General features: G+C 44.6%; 1 protein-coding gene across 11 annotated transcripts in view; it reads left to right on the top strand.

The window, feature by feature from the left end:
- The first annotated feature begins 2,957 nt into the window (after window positions 1–2,957).
- The window catches only part of CFLAR (CASP8 and FADD like apoptosis regulator), a 48,997-nt gene continuing 45,954 nt past the window's right edge, over window positions 2,958–6,000 (top strand). For 6 of the 11 annotated variants that reach the window (XR_008998210.1, XR_008998209.1, XR_008998212.1 and 3 more), the window contains exon 1: window positions 5,137–5,964. The gene's annotated coding sequence lies outside the window, so the exon portion shown is untranslated. Of the gene's footprint in view, window positions 2,996–3,246; window positions 3,422–3,484; window positions 3,619–5,136; window positions 5,965–6,000 lie in introns of those variants that run through there. The other 5 variants (XM_057503699.1, XM_057503698.1, XM_057503697.1 and 2 more) reach the window with 4 other exon arrangements.

Below are 6,000 nucleotides of genomic sequence, written 5' to 3'. Positions count from 1 at the left end.
AAATATTTTTTCTGCCTCTTTTTCACTCTCTTCTCCAGTTGGTACTCCCATTATGCACATGTTGCTGTGCTTAATAGTATTCCACATTTCTCTGAGGCTTTCTTTAGTATTCTGTGTTCTTTGGCTTACATAATCTCTATCCATCTATCTTCAAGTTAGCTTATTCTTTTTTTCTGCCATTTCGAATCACTGTTGAGCCCCTAATGAAGTGTTGGTTATTGTAGTCTCAACTTCACAATTTATATTTGGTTCATTTTTATTTCTGACTCAGATCCTATTCTAGGAGCTGAGCATCTTTATTGATATTCTCTATTTGATATATTGTTATCATACCTTCCTTTACTTCTTTATTCATAACTTTAATTCTGTGAACATATTTATAATGGCTACTTCAAGTTTTTTCCTGATAAAACTGACTTCTGGTTACTATCACAGCAGTTTCTGTTGCCTTCTATTTTTTCATGTACAGGTCATACTATCCTATTTCCTATTTCCTTGCATGCTTTGTAATTTTGTTGAAAACCGGGTATTTTAGATACGTTGTAGCAACTCTGGGTACTTGTTTCCTCCCAACTTCTCCCACCCCTTGTTATTGTTATTTGCCTGTTCATTTGTTTAGTGGCTGGCTGGATTATTTCAGTAAGGTTTATTCCCCCACTCTCCCACCTTAAATTCCTGATGTTGTTATCCTGGTATCACAGTAGTTTTGGAAAGGCTCTCTTCCTTTCATTGTTAACCGCACCCAGTTGTTAAACTCCACCAGTTTGCTGGCTGATTGCACTATTATTTTCAACAATGTGCCTGAGCATAAATTGTTCTATAAATGATTCCAAACAAATTCTGGCTCTTTTGAAGCAATAGCTTATGAGTGGCTCTTTTGAAGCAATAGCTTATGAGGTCAGTGTTTAATATTTATTCTTTCCCCAGATGGGTTCCCCCCAGCTGTCTTTTCTTTGTTTTTTTCCTATAAATTAGCCAGCCTACAGTTTAGTCCGTATCTTGAATCTCCTCCCAACTGCCTGTGACCACAACCTCCAGGTTTTTGAGGCGAATTTCTCCACTTCGGCTGCATATGAAGTCAGTCCCTTTGGGAGGAGATTAAGAGCTATCTGTTTTCCAGGCCATTTCTCCCCAGGCACAATCACTGAACTAGGCTTTGGAACAGATGGAACAATGGCAAGCTTCTCTGAGTCATGTCCTGCTCTAGAAGCTGAACTCTAGGCAGAGGGGATAGCAGCCTGAAGTCTTCTGGCTTATGTCTCTGGTTTATAACTACCATTTCAGAAGCTGGGGTAAGAGTGACTAGGACCCTAGTATTCTCAACAATCTTGCGCAAGATATAGACTCTGTACAATGAGTAGGGCTAGATGGAAGAATAGATCCTCCAACTCTCAAACACACTCACCCAGAGCTTAGCCCCATTGTCAGGTAGCTAGGGACAGGGTGAGAATTGCTGATGTCCTGCCCCTCCCACCAGGGACCTGAGTTCTTGGTTGCAGGAGTCTGGAGCAGGATCTGTCTTGCTGAGTTGGGGGAGAGGGGTAAGCAGAAAGAAGTCTTGCTCAAAATACCACAGATTCTTGTCTTTCTTGCTTAATTTTCATAGATTGTCTTGAATATATGTTCTTTCATTTGCTGTTTTCTCTTAGGACCACTTCCAAGACTTTTAAATAGTTGTTTATTGTTTGATTATTTTAAAATAATTGTCATCAGTTTCACTAGGTCAACTGAGCTTTCCTCAGGCTGTCATGCTGGTAGTCAATTTCTCTTGGTATTATTCTTGCAATTTTCCTGTGAGTTGACATTTATTTCAAGGAAAGTTAAGAAGTAAAAAAAATCACAAGAAAGTAATTGTTATCAATAAATAGATTAAAACATACAGTGCTCTTACATTTGCTATTTATTATTACATTGGTAACAAACACTAGCAGAGCTTGCTTGTAAAATGACATTAAGAACTACTTGAAACACCCTAGCATCGCAACATATCCAGTTTTGAAGAGGAAGACAATTTTCCTCTATCCTTCACGTTTCTTTTGGCTGGTCTAAGAATTAAATTGACATGGGACAGATTAACGGGGGAAAATCAAATTTAAGTCTCTACCTAACCAGGCAGTCAGGCAGTCGAGGTCTTATATGCTATCCAGAGCTAAGCAGAAGGGGCTAGAGGTCTGAGACTTCAAAAGGAAGAAAGACAATTCACAAAAAGATGAAAAAGAATAAATGTTTGGTAAACAAATGTTTGCTGGGCCATAAAGAAACAATGGGACATCAGAGGAATGTTAACTGACTTGGCTAAATTCCTCCCTGTCTACCTAGTTTATATTATACTGGTGAGTATCTATGATGATAGTTCTGTAGCAGGTCCTCCATCTTGGCTGTTATAGGGAAGTTCAAAGGGTCTTCCTGACCCTTTTGTTTCTTAAAAATTATCAGCATAAAGTAATCCACATGCCAAAAAAAAAAAAAAAAAAGACAGACATGTCTTGCCAGAGTCAAAGAGGTTATAAACAGGAAACAGCTGGTAGGCTGTGGCACAGTGTTTCTACTCAAAGGGACTCGTTGGGGGCTGGGGTCTCTGAGCCTAACACAGTGAATGTCAGGCCATCAAGCTTTTGTTAGGGTTAAAGTTGTGTTACAAAGAAAAATAGAGGCCCAACATGGGGGTCAGTTCTCTTAGGCCAAGTTACTAAACTAAATTGGGGATTATGCCCAAATCAATTGCAGCATCACCTTCTCCCAGGAGGGGAATTTTAAACCAATTAGTTTGGAACTTCCACTGAGATCATCTGCATCAGACCATCTTGTTCCCCCCACCAGCCCCTCAGCTCTCTCCCCCCAATCTCCTCCTAAGGGACTTGAACAATCCATCTCTTCTTTTGCTTACCTTTCGGCCCCACCCTTCTGTCTATAAAAACCTTGTTTATACACCTCCTTGGATCATTTTCTCTACTTGAGGAAGCAGTCTGATTCATGAACTGCTTAGTAAAACCATGTAGGTCTTTAAAGTTTACTTGATTGAATTCCCCCCCTCATCCCGTTCATGAATTGCTTAATAAAACCAATTAGATCTTCAAATTGACTTGATTGAATTTTGGTCCCCCCTCCCCATTCATGAATTGCTTAATAAAACCAATTCGATCTTCAAATTTACTTGACTGAATTTTTTTTCCTTCCCCCATTCATCAATTGCTTAATAAAACCGATTAGATCTTCAAATTTATTTGATTGAATTTTGTTTAACAGTTGAAAGAAGTCCAGGGTGAGCAAGGCCTCCGGAGGCGGGACTGGATAGGAAAGAGCCACGTCCGCCTCCAGCCTTTCAGTTTCTTTACCTCCATTTTGCCTGCGTATCTCAAGCGTCCGCGGAGTGAAGCCTGACAAATCCTGGCAGTAGGAGAGCCCTGCGGGGGGCAGGACGGTACGTGTCAGGCATTCTCCCTCTGCAGCTCCCAAACCTCAGCGGACCGCAGACCCCACCCCAGGTTTCCTTGCCAGCGTCGCAGCGGCTTCACGCGCTCTTCCGCCCTCTTTCCTACTCACGTACTCCACCTTCCCCGGACTGGCCGGGCTGGGGGTGCCTTGCAGGGACCAGGGGAGGCGTGGGCCTTTACGCTGGTGAGTCAGTCCAGTAGATTCCTTATCTCTGCTTTGCTACCGACCCCCCGAGGGGCGGAGCACCCCCGCCTCGCCACCCTCGTTGGGCCCCGGGGATCCTAGGTGCTGTCCGGTGCCGCCCCAGGGGACTGCACTAAATAACCCTTTGCCCATCACTGAAACCCCAGAGGACCGGAAACGGGCCGGGAGCTTTGGTGGCAAGTCCCCAGCGTTTTGTAAACTTTGCCTAAGATCATCTTGAAAGTTGCTTAGTTCCTGGGGTGAATTCAAAAGATTGTTCAAAAGATTTGGCAGGTTTCTTTTGGAAAAGTTGATGTTTAAGAGGACTTTTTCTACAGTAGTGTATGTGTCTGGGCGGAGGCCTGGCAGAAATTTTTACCCTCTTCCTATGTGAATGCCTAGTGAAGTAGGTCAGGGTTGTTATTTCTCAAAGCAGCCTAATACGTATTTTGGCAAATGTCAAGGAAAGCATGCCTTGGTAAAGTCCGGACCGATTGACATTTTTGAAAAACTTTAAACTCGTTTTCTTCCTCCCTTCCCCTTTATATTCTCTTTCAAAAGAATTGGGAAATGTTCACATGATTTCAAGATGTTTTTTGCCTGATGATGTACAGATTTGGACTGAAGGGTTTGTTTTTTTAAGTATTAACAGTGGAATGCAATAGAACAAAGGTTATTGAAATTCAGTTTTTTTTTTTAGAGAACAGGAAGTTCAAGGACGTTAAAAGGTTTCTCGAATATTTTCGTTTGTTGACACATGAAATTTGTTTAGGCAACGAGAGGTTGTTTTCAGCAGGGAGACAGCCTATGTCAGGCACTTTGAACACTGACAAATCCGGATAATCTAAAACTAAAACTGCTCAGGCAGGCCTGACCTGCTTTAGATAAGAGGAACAGAATTTTTGGTATTTCTCCCTCCGGGGGGTTCCCTATAAAGAAGTTACATTTGGAGAAAACTTGGCTTAACTCCAACAATAAAAGCGTGTTTGGATGAGAATTTTGAATGTGTTTGCCATACGGAAGGTTTCGTTAACACGTTTTACTTTGAGCTTCTGGGGTGGATGTTCTTATTAAAATGGATTTTTTTTTTAACAACTTGACGTTTTGCATTTGTTTTGGAACTGATACTTACACTTCTTTAACATTTCATTACTTACTAGCCTGCACCCGTTTTCGAAGGTGAATCCAACTGCAGGTCTGCAGGGGCGGGGTGCCCCTCGACCCCTGGGAGGCTTGTCGGGGTTGGCAGTGTAGTCGCCAACAGCTTTTTGAGCTGCCAGCTAAAAAAAAGGCGGCAGGGGACTTACTGGAGGTTAAGACGAAAGAAGGTTTGGTCTTCCGGACGTCCGCGGGTTGCAGCCGCGCGCTCGGTAGGGTAGCAGGGCGCGGCGGAGGCGCCCACTCAAGTCTCTGCTAGCAGCATAGTTTCCAGGAGCGCCACCTGGGCCCTTAGCCCACACAAAAGAAACTTTATCTGGTGTGACTCGCCGGTGCGCATGTGGAGTTCTTAAGGTGCGGGGGTGGGCGGAGGGTTCTCAAGCAGAAGTCTTGTGTGGGCGGCGCGAACCACGGGGGTGGCCTGGAGGAGACGCACCAGGGCTCAGCTGGAAGAGGTTCCCGGATCCTGCCCGAGAGGCTATGCCCGGATGGGTCAGACAGTGTCCTCCAGTTCCTCACCCCGTCCGGAGTAATTCCAACTCCGGTTTTCTGAAGCTTCAGGTCCGGCAGGGGTGGGCGCCGATCCCGGCCGAGATCCAGCGGGAAGAGCTGGCAGCTGCCCGGGCGTGAGTAAACCAAGAACCCTGCCCGCCCCTCTTCTCTCGTCCTGCGCCTGGGTGCTGGCGTCGCCCTGGGCTCGGGAGCGTCGGGGCACCGGCCTTCCCATCCCGGCAGAAAAGGATTGAGTCTCCCGCTTTGAGTCCTTCGGCCCGTCCTGGAGCCTTTGGGAACTCACCCACAGCACTCGAGTCGCCAGGAGTGTCGCTTTTAAAAAGAATATCAGGAATGGACTCCTGTTTCATTAGTTTTTTTCTTGTAGGGCCTCAAAGGCTAATTAAACTCGTGTGTATGGACTGAAACGCCTCCTTTTCTTTAATTCACTATAATCCTACCAACGTTTATTGAGCATCTCTGGGCTAGTCAGAGTTGGGTGCTGGGAACATAGAAATGGATCTGAACTTGGTTCCTTCCCTCAGAAGCCTACAGAGTGGTTGGAGACCGAGCAAAGTTAAACTTGGATTCAAAGCAGCCTAGATGGGCCGCTGACAGCCAGGAATAGGAGTTGGCCAGTTGGGGAAATAAAGACAGGTCACAGGGTACTCACCCTTTTCCTTATTAATCAGTGAGGTAAGAAACACTACTATTACTAAAGTGCCCTATTTC

This window comes from Manis pentadactyla, chromosome 6, assembly GCF_030020395.1.
Source record: "Manis pentadactyla isolate mManPen7 chromosome 6, mManPen7.hap1, whole genome shotgun sequence".
Lineage (NCBI taxonomy): Eukaryota > Metazoa > Chordata > Mammalia > Pholidota > Manidae > Manis > Manis pentadactyla.
This window is presented reverse-complemented; position numbering and strand designations above follow the sequence as displayed.